The 14,883-nt window shown below is 40.3% G+C and overlaps 1 long non-coding RNA gene across 3 annotated transcripts in view; it reads left to right on the top strand.

The window, feature by feature from the left end:
- The window catches only part of LOC110475723 (uncharacterized), a 100,706-nt gene that overhangs the window by 69,311 nt on the left and 16,512 nt on the right, over window positions 1-14,883 (top strand). For all 3 annotated transcript variants that reach the window (XR_014952096.1, XR_014952095.1, XR_014952094.1), the window contains one exon: window positions 1-14,883. This exon is cut by the window's left edge. This is a non-coding gene — a long non-coding RNA (uncharacterized LOC110475723).

The following is a 14,883-nucleotide window of genomic DNA, read 5'->3' as shown; positions in this document are numbered from 1 at the left end:
AAAGTTTTGGTTCAAAGCAGAGCTGATGAAGTATATTTAACAGCAGAAATCAACTTGTTGAAGCCAGTGTGACATCTCAGCACGGGCTTGCAACCCCTGTAGTTAATATTTGTGCGTTGTGTCCTTACAAGGCAATTTTATTTGAATTAAAACAACTTTTATTCAAACTTTTTATCTGATGGATGCTGATGCCCATTTGGCTGAGCTTCTACACTATAATACTGCAAAACCTTAGTGTGAAATCACATCTACTGGAGGAGGGGCAGAGCAGCCAAGCAGCCAACGTGATATGGATCAACTTTCAGGCAGCCGAAAACTGAAAGTCCCATTTGAGCCAATGCAGATGTACAGGCAGGGGGTTTGAAACAATTTTGGGCTGAAGTGTGCTCTCTGTCCATCCTGGAGTATCTTTTTTGTATATATATATATATATATATATATATATATATTTTTTTTTTTTTTTTTCTTCTTCTTAAATAAGGCATTTCACAAGCCTAGTACACACATGTAACTAAGTACTCTTTGAGGGCCTATAAGTAAAACATTTAATGCATCTTTCTATAGTATTAAGTTTAAGCTGACTGGGGTTGTCTGTGAGCTAATTAGGAAGTCCCTGGATTGATTTGGGGCTGTGTCAAATGATGGTGTCCCTCAGCAGCTTCCAGGCAGCCTGGCAGCTGGACCATTCCAGCCCCATCCGCAGCGGGATGTTCCTTCCCTCCTGCAGGCAAGGGATGTGCTGATGCTCTGCGTCCAGCACAAGACATGGATCAAGGGATCAAGGATGCACAACAGAGTCCAGATCACTCCTTAGGAGCTGTGTGAGCAGGCAATGGAGTCTTTTGCATGCTCAGAGCCTTTTCTTAACCTCAGTTCAAAGGAAGAGATTACCTTGTTCTTTCATTGCCATGCATATCATTTTTAAAACCAAGTAAACAGAGAAATGTTTTTCACCCACATTCCATTCTTCCACAGTTTTGTTTGGAAGAACAAATTCATCCTGTTTGGAATCAAGCAGGATAAGGATAAAAACAAAGGCATGGAGGCTTTTGAAATTATAATTTCTTTTTAGTCCAAAGACTTTATGGCTTTTGACCCCATCTCTCATCATGGGAGTAGAGGGAAAAAAAAAGAGGCTGGATGGAAAAATCCAGCGCGTTCTTTTGATTGAATCGCACTACTGACACTTGGGGCTGGTTGTGCTGCAGACTGTCCCTGCCTGGAGCTAAGATTAGGCTAAGTTCTTAGTTTCTAAGGAACTCTTTTCCCCTCTGAGGAAGCTCATGCCAAATTCTGTTCTGCTACATGCTCGTGGCAAATCTCTCTCTTCCCAAATATCGACATTTAACCCACGCCTGTGGTTGTGTAAAAGGTTCCTACTCACATGCTTTGCTGCCTGTCCCATGTTTCATTCCAGTTCTGCAGCTGATCCATTTCTTTATCAAGGACCAGAATAGCAACTGAGGTTTCTGCCCTGCAAGGGAGGAGAATGAAGAAATCACGTGTTGAGCAGAGGACACAGAAAGTGTTTATTGCAGGAAATGGGGATGGTCACACAATCATCCCTGACTGGCACAGCCTAATCTGTGAGTCATGCAAGCTTGGTCATACAAGCAACAATAGGAAAATTTCTGGGGCTTTAGGACTGTTATGAACTTATGGCATGTGTGTTCTCTCCAGTTCACATGCTGGGTTTGATTTTTATCTTGCCTTTAGTGGTTAATTCGATGCCAATTCCCCTTGCTGAGAAGTTCCTGCTGGAGGCAATTCCCCAGTATGGCTTGTCTCAGTAGCCAGCAGTGTTTGTTAGACACAGCCCTTGGCCCTGCAAGCTTTGCCTTTGATATAAAGCAAGACATCATTATGCTGTAGAATTGCTTGAAATGTCTGTAAGGAGCTGAATCTAAAGGTATTAAGGACTGTTTTTGTGGCACTGTTTATAGTCTAAGGAAGCATCTTAGCTTTCCCTTAATTATTGTGGTCTCTGCCTAAATATGATGAACTGAATGAGATGAAATTTTTATCCTGAGAGTGAATAAAACTCATTTGCTTGGCTACATCTTCTGAAATTAGAGATTATTCTTGCATCAAGGCAGAGTCAGTGACAGTCAGACCTCAGCTGATAAAGACAGATATTTTGGCTCTCATTGACCCCAAATAAAGGAAAACTCCAGGAATCCCTGATTTCTTTATGGAAATATGATACTGAGCTAGGCTCGGAATATTAAACAAATAATAACTCCTTTAAATCTGTCCATACCAATCTCCACATCCTCAGGGATTAGTTCACTTTCTTTGTTCTACCTTGATATCTCCCCTGTATCTTCCCTTAATTTTTGAAAATTTCCCTTTCTTTTATGCGTGACTTTTATATTTTGAAATACCTCAAAAAAAAAAAAAAAAAATGGATGTTGCACTGTATCTAACAAGGTGACAGATCTGAGGGTCTTACTGAGCCAGTAAAGTGAGAAAATATCACAAAATCCCAAAACCACCCAGCTAGAATCTACATATTTCCTAGCATGCAATTCAGTTTTAAGTCCTCCCCCCACACAGAGGCTTTTGTCCTGTGATGTGATACCTACAGCAAGTGGGAATTGTTTCACTTGGGAAAAACTGACCCTGCAGCATGCCTTGCTTTGCACTGAGAGAAATGCCACATGTCAGTTCTGCTGCAGTCTCAAGTTCTTTAAGGCAATTTCCATGCTCCACCGTGTTTTTCCCAGGGATGGGATCCTGAATCAGCTCAATAAAATGAGGAACATGCAAAATTTCTGTGTGATTATGCTTGGACTGCTTGCTAAATGCAGTAGATGCTCACACAGAAATGGCTTGTGCTGTTAAAACACCCCACACAGACACTGCTGTGGAGCTTGAATAGCCATCAGTGCTTGGGTCAGTCTGTGTGGGATGCACTGAAAGGGCTCCTAAACACTGGAATGGGCTTCCCAGGGACGTGGTGGAGTTCCCATTCCTGGAGTTGTCCAAGAAAAACCCTGAGGTGGCATTCAGTGCTCTGGTTTAGTTGTGGTGTTTGGCCACGGGTTGGACTGGACGACCTTGGAGGTCTTTCCCAACCTCAGTGATTCTGTGACTCTGTGATTCTTTCTATTGGGCTGATCCATCCTTTCATCTGCTGTGCAGGCCACTATCACTGACTCCTTTTTTCCAGAAATTCCACCCTCTTGTGCTCTGCTCTGCACACAAGGGCCGGGGTCCTTAAAGGTTTAAGACATTACCCACCCTTTTATAAAAGCAGTTCTGGGGTTTGTGTGAAAACAAAAGTGGACTAGCAGCATGTAGGAAGTGGGAGGCCGACAAGAAGATGAAGAAGGGATGGAAGAGCTGGTTGGAAAAGTAAATAGGACTGAAAAGAACAAGAATAGCTGCAGTCAGAGGAATTTAGAGAAACAAAGATAATGCTTCTTGCAATCTGGGGCTACAAAATCATGTCAACATGCAGAGGAAGGTGATAAGGCATGGTTTTACCTCCTCTACAATGGCCTGAGGCACAATCACTTTTGCAATTATTTACCCTGCCGCCTACTCAGGCCATTTGTTAAAAGCTGTAATTTAAGAGTCATCCTCTCTACTCAAAAATGCACCCAGAATCCAGCTCTGATGTGAAAATATAGTTTTTTACCAGTGTTCCCAGATTATCATGAACATTTGGTGCTGGTACTGGATGTTTCTAAATCTCAAGTGAGATGTTTGCTTTGTTGCATTTTAACAAAAAAAAAACCCAAAAAAACAAAACAACAACAACAAAAAAACCCCACCAAAAATGCACCCTAAAAACCAACACACCACCCCAAAAAACAAAACCAAAAATCAACCAAAAAAAAACCCAAACACTATAAAAACTCCCCACAACAGTTTTGTTTCTGTGAAACAAAGAAGCAAACAAAAATACTTCAGTAATATTTTCCGTGAGGAAAAGTTTCTACAACTGAAATTTCTACTTAAAATATTATTTTGGTTTTGCAACTTTTGTTCTCCAAAGGATTCAGTTTTTAAGGTCCACTTAAAGTCTCAAAAGTTATCAGTTAGATTCATGTGGATCAGATACCAAAACAGTGTTCAGTCACTATTTTAAGCTAAAAGTCCAGAGAACTTAATGAGAACAACATGCTACTGCAATACTTACCTTATATTTATATATTTATTGCAAAAATTTTTGATTAACAGATTTTTACCCAGTATGAAAATGTTAACACCCTTTCATGACTCTGTTCTGGCCTGGTGCAGTGGAAATGATGCAAGAAATCTGATCCTGAATATTTTGCAATAACTTCTCCTGAAGGAGACCCACACCATTGGCCACTCCAAAAGATTCAAGCTTGAAAGTCCACTTTGCAAATGTGGATTAAGCACTGGAACTCCTTCATCCTGGATGGCTATGACTGAGACAACACAGGCAGAAAACCTTGAGAGATCACAGTTTAGCAACTGAAGGGATCCAGAAACGGACCTTTCTTGTTTTGCTGTGATGAGCCAAAATAATTTTTTTTTTGTTGGTTTTTTTTGGTTATTCCCTTGTGCCTGCCAATGTCATACACAGAGCAGGCAAGACTAACATTTGGTGTCAGAGGTTAAGATAACAAGAGTGGAGAAGCACGCTTCAGCTCCCAGGGAAGTGGATAAACACTCTGTTCCCTTGCTGGCGGCTGCCTGCTCTGCTGGGAAGTATCCCTGCTTTGCTCCGGGTTAGTGGAGGAAAGACACAGAGCAAAAAAGCCTTTTTCTTCCACCAGATATTATTGTGAGAGTCTTCTGGCTTGGTGAAGAAGGTTTTACTGATCCTTTCACTGCTCTGTAAACAGCAGAGAGGTAAAATGATCCCTTTATCAAATTTTAGGCAGTCCAGAAGCTCTCTTTGTGCTCCAAAGTTAAAGCCCACAAAGAATAAAATTGCTTTATATCCAGCTGAAAACCAGATCAATAAAACTGGTGAACTCAATGTAATTTCTTGCTCATATTATGCCTCCTCTTCATTACTAGAGTGATGTAGAAGAGACTGCAGCATAAATTGGATTCTTGCCTTGTACTACTTGTCTGAATTTCAATGAAAACCACTACATTTTTTTTCAGGAAGGAAAAAAAGAGTTTTCTCCAAGCTTTTTGGTTGTTTGCTGGAGGAAGAAAAAAAATAAATAAAATAAAATAAAATCAAAGAAGCTAGATAAATAGTAATATGTTAGTTATGTTAAAACATTAAATATATTTTAAGCAGAATTGTCTCTTCTGGGTTGATCTCTCATTAATCAGGTTTTCTCTTCTTTTTATCTACATATATTAATATTCCTGGGAGTTGTGGTTCAGTTATCTTACAATATGAATTTCCTATGCAGGCCAAACTCATCACATTGATCAGATTTAACCCTAAGCAAAAATGTTGGTGACAGACATCAGAGGGGTAAACTGTACCTCAGTTCAGTTCTCGACAGTCTTAAAAGTATAATGAATGCTGATCTTTTGCCTCTAATTTCTCATTATATGAATGAGAAATATTTTGTCTCTTTTGAATGAATGAAAGCAAATTTTGCTAGTATCAACTTCAAAAAGTCAAATACTCTCTTAAAATGTTACAAATAGTAACAAATGTTACTTGATTAATTTATCTGCATAAATTTATTTGTATTCTATTTTAGCAGCAGTTCCAAAACTTTGGGAGTTTTACACTTAAAATGTTTTGCAATTTCTGAATAGGATGAATAAATTTATAATTTGAATCTTACTATTTGCCTTTTTTTGTCCTTTAAAATTGGATGTTTTCTTTTCCCTTAGCCCAAAGATCTTTGCATGCCATTCCTTGAAGCTTTTGCCTTTATCTTTCTAGTAGTTTTCCCCCTCCACATCTAATTAAAACAAAACGACAAAACCACAAGAGAGGACTTGGAGGCATTAGAAGATATTTTAGAAAGGTGCTAAGCTGTGTTAGATCAATAGCAGCTGCTTCTTTTACTTCAGTGCAGTTACAAGAATTTACAGCATTAAAATTTGCACCTTTTTGGTTGTGTTCCCTGAATAAATAACTGGCTAAGCTTTTCCCTCCCTAAATGCAGCATCAGAATTATAAAAAAAAAAAAAAAAATTTCTTTGTGAGAATTGAAGAAGCTTACAATTCAATTTAAAGTGTATTGATTTATTACAGGTGAGGATCTTTGTTTTTCTAGCATGCTGACCTCTGAACTTCTTTTCCTTGGTACTCCCATGATTTTTGTCTTCTTTTAGTGCTGAGCAGGAGAGCTTAAAAAAATTACCTGGTGACTTTCAAAGGTCTATTTCTATTTATTTATATTTATATTTCTACTTCTATTTATATCATGCCTTCCAGTGATGAAGAACTAGCAGCTGTTTGGCCCTCAACAAGTATTCATATCTTTTAAAACACTGATTTTTATAGAGTACTCATAGGCAGCTTATACATGTATACACCTCACTTGAGATTACAGCAAAAATATATATTTAATTATATAACGTATATTCAGGGTTATTAAAGCAACTGTGCTTAAACCTAACTATTTCTTCTGCCTATAATATTTATATTCTTGACTCTTCCCTGCACGTTACCTATGCCTTTAGTTCACTGATCAACGTGGGTAAGGAAATGCAAACATTCCAATTTTAAAAGTGAAGACACAATTTAATAATCTGCACCACATTATTCCATGGGAAGGCTAAATTAGAAGGTGAGAGGAGCTGGGAAGTGTCATGGGATGGACGAAGGAAGGAGATAACACCCAGTGGTTGGTCTCTGCTGCCGTTGGGGATGGTGCCAAAGCTCTCAAAACATTCCCAGTGGATTCCTGCGGCACCTCTGAGTTTCACCCAGCATTAGAGAGGAGTGAATTAAAGAGGAACAAAGCAGCCCTGCCTGGGAGCTGGCAGGAGTCCCATCCATTGACTCAGCCCCGTGAGCAGGTTTGACTCGCAGCGTTGCGCTGTTGTTGTTGGCACGGGGATGCAGCAGGAGCCGGCGAACGCTCTGTGTAATCACCACTCTGGCTTTTCCCGGATCAGTTTTCCATCAACAAACCACAGGCCCAGTCCTCCATGGGGGTCACTTCAGTCCTTTGTGGGGGTCACCTCACTCAGCTGCTGCTCTGGCTGTGGAAAGGTCCCTCGCCCCATTGAACCAGGGGTTTGCAGTAGTGAAATGACAGCCAGACACTTCAGATTTTACAGAAGGGCTCAACATCCTGCAGGATCAGCTGCTGCAGTGGCCAAAGTCAATCAAAGATTAAAAACCAGGCTATAAAGGAATGTAGAGTGAGACATATCAAATGTGATTTGGAATTATGCTAAATCACAATGTTACCATAGTGCATCTCACCTTTCAGGCCTCAGAACATGGCACAATGGGTTATTAAACTTATTTTTTTCCAAATTGGGGGTCTTAATCTTGTTTTTGTAGAAGACTTCAACCTGTCTGGTACTTTCACACCAGTGTGAGGTTCCTGTGTATTTCCCACTGCTATGAAGTTGTCATATCCTGTATTTTTTTTGTCCAAATCTGTGATGTCTGCTCCCAGTCTGTCTTGAAAAGAAAGATTTAGATAATAAAGAAGTTATTAAGATTTTCTTCTTTTCTTTAATTACTGACCTTGTCAAAGAAAAGTATTAAAAATCCTTCTCCTTAAATTGTAAACTGAGTTAAAATGCCTGTTTTTACAAGCCTATTATTTGTAGCAATTTTCTTTTAATTCTTTAGACTGGTTTGGTTTTTTCCCACTCCTGTACTTTAAAAAGTTATGTAGATTAATTGTGAATTAAGACATTCTTAAATTCATCTTTCTGCTATAACAGACATCCAGCTTGCCAGGGAAACTGAAACCAGGGAAATCAGCAGAGCTGGTAATGACAATGGAAGGGCAATTCCCATTCCGCTTTTTACAGAAAGAGTGTCAAATCTCCTTGCTGTGTACTTGCAGAGGAGGTTTCTTTTGTGTCTTCCTTCATTTTATACTCAAACACACACAGACAAACCCTTGGCTCCAACATTTTGAGGAAAAAATGGGGGATATTTGAGGCCCAAATAGGTCAAGATGGAGATTAATATCTTGGTGTTTTAAAAAAAGTCCATACAAAGCATATTAAATTTCTTAGTGTCCTACTCAGCAATCATCAATATTTGTGAGCTTGGCCTCATAAAAATTTAGGCTTAATTTGAAAACATATCTGATTATATTCTTCTAAGGGCTTCAGTTTCCATCAGTCTTAAAATGGACTGTACTTTTTATTTCCATTAAACTACAAGTGCATGATGGTTAACTGGATTTCTAAATGTGTTCCTGAACAAATCTGGGGATGTTCTTGAGGATAGAGATATCCTGCTAGAAAGTCTTTCTGAAATATATTTTACACAGACGAAACTTCTGTTTTCCATCCTTTGGGCTCAAATTTGGACTTTTTTGAATTTTTGGTCACCTCTGCAGGGCTGGGTCCTTGGACACGTACAAATTCTAAGCTGCAGTGACAAGCACATTGAGCAACATCCAAGTTAGAAAAGAAATGTGACATTAAAATTCTCCACACAGGAATTGCTGTCTGTTGTTCAACAGCCAGCCATGAGAACATTTCATTTCACATTAACGTGTAAAGGGATGATGGGGGTGAGCAGAGAGCCCTCCATGGCATTTTTTTTCCATGGGGCTGGGAAATGGGATACAGGAATGAAGGGTAAAGCTGAGACTCCTGAGCTGGGGAAGGAGCTGAGGGCCAGCCCAGGGATGACACGCTTAATGTGAGGCATTCTTCTCGGTGGGAAGACTTTGGCACACATTCCAGAGAGGCTGGAGCTGGCATTGAGACTTGGAAATATCACAGCCCCTCGCACTTTGAGAGGGTACTTAAATTGACACGTTGGCTCCCTTCCAGGAATATTGCAGCATATTAGTAGAAAGGCAAGGATTTCCTTTCTAAGAAGTCATTGTAATTTTTTGTAATTCAAGACGCAGCCAAAAATGGGCACAAAGTTGTAGTATATAGCTGCAGCCCTTTATGACTCAGTTTTTCATGCTATACCCAAACAGAGGGACAGGCTGCTGTCAGAACATGCTGGACTTTTTATCCAAGTCTCCCTATTTCTCTTGTCATAACATCCTGGACTCAAGGAGATGCTTGAAAGCCATTGCCAGCTGAGCCTCTCCCGTTGCTGGCACCTCATCCCTGTTCCATTCCACCCAGGAGACAGGCAGGTATCCCTGACATCTTCACCACTGCTAACATCAACTCCCACCACTGATTTCTGCCTACATGGGAGGTGAGCTCAGGCAGCCCATAAATTTATGCTTCAGTGATTTCCTCTGCTTTATAATTAGACTCCCATTCATTAAATAAATCAAATGCACGTGCTGTCTGCTGGCTCAGGAGTGGCAATGTAGGTACATGGAAAGCTTGCAGCATGTAGGCTCCCCTGCTTCCACAGCCAGGCTGCAGGGTCCCAGCAAACAAAAAACATCCAGGGATTTGCTCTGAGAGGAGCTGCTCCAACAATTCAGCACAAGATACCACAGGCACATCACTGGTGTGATGCTTTTGCCCTTCCATGAACTGCTGGTGGTTTAGGCAGTTGTGGTGCAAAAGATGCAGTCATCTAGCTGCAGGAATTACCCTTCCAAGTGGGAGTTAACAGAAGGGACAGTATTTACCCCCTGGCACAAAGCCCATTTGGTGAAGAAATGCCAGGATACCAGAGCAAGAAAGGAGCAGAGCGTTCTTGTACACACACTGCCCTCTAAATGCATATTTATTTACAGAGAGGTTTAAACAGTGGCAGGAATGTTATCAATAATTGCTATTTCTAACCACATCTGTGGGAAGCTGACACTTTACATAGATTCCACTCATATTTGAATAACATCCCTAGTCACTTGAACAGTTTCCAATAATTTCTTGGGCCAAGAAGCAGTTCAGTCACTCTAAACTGAAAAATGTCACAGCACCACTTTCATGGGACCCCATAGACCCCGATGCAAATCCTGCATTCTGAATTTTCACAGCTGCCAGAGGGACTGTGATTTGAATATTCTTGCTTTAGTAACCTGGTGACACCATGACAGTGCTGTTTCTAAATACTTCCAAACCATCCCTGACAGAGGAATGGCTCACAGGATTAAGAATAATCAGAGAATTATGACAACAGAAAGCCCCTGCCAAACCCCTTGAGGCACTGTAGAGTCTAGTTAGAGACAAACTAAAAGACAGTTAAAACCACTTCATAACAAGCTCTTAAATCAAGCTGATAAAAGCAATTATGTAAACAGCAGGAAGGGAGAAGAGTAATTAAACTGAAGGAAAAAATTGGCACAAGAACACATGGGTATAACCTAGAAGGAATATATCTAGGCTGGAAATTTGTTAAGCATTCTGAAGTCCTCAAGGACAGAGATTCTTGCAACAGCTGTTCAGCAGGAGTAAAGGGGAAGTGAGACAATAATCGGAGCAGATTTTAAGGTAGTTTCATGGATTTTTTTATTGGGATTGTACGATGTTTCCTGAGATGACAGTAGTTAGGGACTGCTGACCCTGTTAAATCCTGTTCTCTCTCCCATGATAAGAGAAGAAAAAAAAGAAAAAAAGAAAAAATCCAGGTGAAAAACTGCTCCAGAAGAGAGGACTGAGAGTGTAAGTGTGTATAAATATACAAATGGAGGGCTCCGAGCAGGGCCCAGGCTCTGGGCAATGGCACCAGAGCCACGGGCAGGGACTGAGCCCAGGAGGCTCCACCTGGGCAGGAGGCACAGCTTCTGTCCTGGGCAGGGACCCAGCCTGAGCAGATTGTCCAGAGAGGCTGGGGAGTCTCCTCACTGGGGATATCCCAGACCCCTCTGGACACAATCCTGTGCCCTGTGCTCTGGGATGGCCCTGCTGGAGCGGGGAGTGGGACCAGCTGATCCAGCCTCACCCATTCTGTGATTCCTGTGGGATGGGGCAGTTTTACCAGCCAGGCATAAATGTTCCTGGAAGAACTGTTTGCTAAAGAGATCCACATTGCTCTGAAGCCTCTGTTACCACTGTGTTGTGTCCCAGCTTGTCAGAAACTCTTCATCTCCCCAAAGGTTAAGCCCTCCTGAATTCCATCCTTGGGAAGCTCCAGGGGCAACCCTGCCTGTCAGGCATTACCTTCCTCTTTACTCATCTCTAATGCTGCAAATCTACCTATTTTGATTTAATGGCTGCTCTGTGCATCTCACTTCCCTCCCACATCACTCTGCGGAGCTCTTCTCCTCAGCTCCTTCATCTGAGCCATTTTCTCTCTGCTGAAGGTCTCTTATAAGAGACTCATTTATTGATATTGCTTAGTCTGCTAATTGCCCAGGAGCATCATCCATCTTCTCCTGGCGGGATGTTCAATTAGCCTGAATCTTAAGATTATATTTCCCCCCACATTCCCCCATCCTCCTTTTTCCTCCTGTGCCCTCCTCTCCTCCTCCCCTCTTCCCTGTGTCATCTTTCAGGAAGCAATATATTGTGCCCTCCATTTACATCTCTGGCTTCAGGCCCGTTTGCAAACTGAAATCCCCATTAGAAACAGAGACACAAATGATTAAACAAACCTTAAAACAAGACCAGGCTGTAGGAAAGTGATGAAATCCTCCATAAACGCTGTAAAGCTCTAATGAAACTGCCATCTCATCGGGTTAGTGGCTCATGGAAGGTGCTGCCCAGGGAAGAGTTCAATCCTGGCATTTGGCCACGGGCAGGAATTCCTGCTGGCTTGTTTGTCTGAAGCTGGAGGAACTCTCTGCCCTGTGTCACTGTGGCACATGTGGGGCTCTGATCTCTTCATTCCCCTGATTTCCTGCCACAAAACAGACAAAGTTCTCCTGGAGCTGCAAAGATGCACTTCTCCATGGGAGGGCTGTTGAGGGGGGACCTACATTATGCTGCTCTATACAAATTGCCTTTCAAAGAAGAGGCTTTACATGCCTCAAAACTTCTAAGCAAATGGCAGACATCTCAATGAAATGTTCTGGAGATTTAGGCCTAATTTGCATTTTCTGCTTTTAATTTTGTGGAGCATGTTGTTGTCTGGGTTATTGGACCCCATCTTGGGCTGTATGCTTTTCAGGGATGGAGTGATTTTTAAAAATATTGAACGGTTAATTGATCTTAAGACATAATATAACCTCATAACAGCATTAAATCATATTTTGCTCTGGCAGTTTTAACCCTTTTCTTATCACAGCTGATGGAGACCAGGGAACCAAGTTATTTCTGAAAACCCCAAACCTGCTCTCAGCCTGCTCCAGCAGCACCAGAATTGTGCAACTCTGACTGCATCACAGCAAAATTTGAATCTACAAAAACTGAAAAGAGAAAAAAATCATTGAAATCAGATGTTTTATACTCAAAGGAGGACAAAATTGGTTTGTTATACAATTTATGGTGCTTCTTTATGCTTCTTATTTTTCTTCCTAATATTACATGCTGAAATGAACACTTTTACTAATTTCTATTTAAACCAGAGTAAAAACTGCTTGACTTTCCTGCTTATTTTAGTCTTTTTTGTCTCCCTAATTTAAAACCTTTGAGACAGAGTGCAAGTGGAAAAACGTAAAACAGACAGAAAAAAAGAGAAAAGTATCAGAAACTCAGTTATTAAAGCCCTTTTTTCAATAGTCACAAAGAAAATAACAGGACTGACTTTCTAATTAAATGATATTTCATTGTAAGTTTGTTTGTAACGAAATTACACCAATAATTGCAAAGCAAGTATTTATCCAAAGTGTATCTCTGGAAAGCCTTGGATATCTCTGGATAGCAGAGCCAAAGTATCCTTTTGTGAGTAAAGATAAATCACTGTGTAAGTGCTCGCAAGGATTTGTGCCTTTGCAAGTGTGAAATGGACATGTGAATTCAGTGAGGTTGGACCTGTTATAAGTTGTTTCTCACAAACTAAAGGAATAAATGCTAATGGAGGTGACATTCTCTGAATAACTAACAGAGCCTGGGAAATAATTTCTATCATTAATTATAGTCAATCAATTTTAAAAAAATGTATATTTCTTTTTCCTTTCCTCTATTGCTTCTTGGTGTATTTTTAATTTCTTGTGTTTCCAATTGCTTTTCAAGGACCTTTAAAAGAGGCTCGGTTTGGCTCAAAACTGATTTTTTTTTTTTTTTAATTTAAGTCTCTTCTGTTGCCTTATATTGTATTCCTAACTCATTTGGCCAGCTCTAACTCACTCTGACTTCAGAGGTCATCTGGGGAATGGCTGCCAAGCCACGTCACATTACCTAGAATGTGACATGCAACCCAATTCTTCCCATGCCTGCCCTCTCCCACAAACATCTATTTCTTTTGGGCATATCTGCAAGATGCTGCTTTTTTTTTTTTTTGCCAGCAAAGATTCCCTGCACTAAAATGGGGTTTGTTCAGAATGATTTTTACAGTGCCAGCAGCATCAAATGGCCTGAGCCATTCCCAGCATCTTTCTTTAGTTTATTTGGCTTTATTTTTAAACGTCTTAATTTTCTTTCCAGTTTTGCGCATGGATTTTGTGGCTGCAGCTGTTTAGAACAGTATTTTTGCAGGCACAAAATGAACCTGCTGATCCTTAGATCCCACTTTTTTCAGGAGATAGAGTTCTAGTTCTATTTATCTAATCTCCTGTTAGTTTTTTTCCCCCAAAAAGATTTCTTCTTTTTAATTGTGTACAATGACACTAAAAATACCAGATTCCTTACTTTTACACCTATCTTGGGTCTTTTATAAGAAAGTGATGATGAATATGAGGCACATCACCTATTAAAAAGTGTTTTGATGGTTTGTCATAGCAATGACTTTTCATTTGCTACCTGTCTGAAATACAGCCCATAAAATGGTGTACTGAATTTCTGGTGTATCACTGTTAATAGTAACTTTATCTACTGAGGAAGCAATTTCCTGAATCACAACTTTATCTTGCAATAAAAATTTATTAGTGCTCCTTCTACTGCAGGATGATTTAACATCCTCTAATAATCCTCTGATGGCAGATACATAATCAGACAAGAGGATTTTACCTGATATTTTCATACAGTTTTTCATGTTGGTTTTAAATTAAATCTATAAAAGGATAGAGGTTATTCCTGAACAAATAAAATACACTTTCTCAAATTAGGTAATCAGTCTTCAAGCATCAGTTAAGCCTAGAAGATGGATTTTGGTTAACAGACATTAGATGATTCATATTAATGAAACTAATCCATGATGTGCTAGGGGAGACCAAAGATCTGTCTGGCCCAGTATACAGGGAAAGAATTAAGAATGTGGAAGTGTACAGTAATCTGTATTCTGAGTTCTTTAACAATCATACACAAAACCTTCTACATCTGGAGCTTGTACCTGTTTGATGGTGTTTAATATCTGCCTGGTGCCCAGAAATTTCTCTTGCAGTATTTAGTGTACATAATCTTCTGGAATAAGGAAATGAAAGAGAATTTCCTAATTTTCATTTCAATGCTGCCTCTGGTATTCTTGAGTTTGTGTTCTCAAGAAATAACAAATTATCATTCCTCAGCTGCTCCATGCAAATAATTTGCTACTTTACAGCTTTACCTCCATCATAGCTGTCTTCGGATATCCAAGCTGATGAGTTGGAGTCTGTTCAGTCTTACCACATGTGGAAGACTTTTCCTGACCATCCTTGACAGCCTTTTCCAGACTTATCCTAGTCCTTCTGGAGCTCCTCCTCAGGAGTCTATCAGATCATCCACAGTGGCAAGAATAAAGGTTTCTCCTTCCTTCCTTCTCAGTGCTCTCTGATGCTGTCAAAACAGGAATCTCACCTGGAGCAGGGAACACCAGTCACACCAGACACCTCATGAGGTTCACCAAGACCAAGCTGATGCTGCACTTGAGTAGGGGAAAGTCCAGAAGAGGCCACGAAGTTG

Source organism: Lonchura striata, chromosome 1A (genome assembly GCF_050655825.1).
Source record: "Lonchura striata isolate lonStrDom1 chromosome 1A, ASM5065582v1, whole genome shotgun sequence".
NCBI classification, from domain to species: Eukaryota; Metazoa; Chordata; class Aves; order Passeriformes; family Estrildidae; genus Lonchura; species Lonchura striata.
The sequence above is the reverse complement of the archived record's forward strand: the minus strand, read 5'-3'. Positions and strand labels throughout refer to the sequence as shown.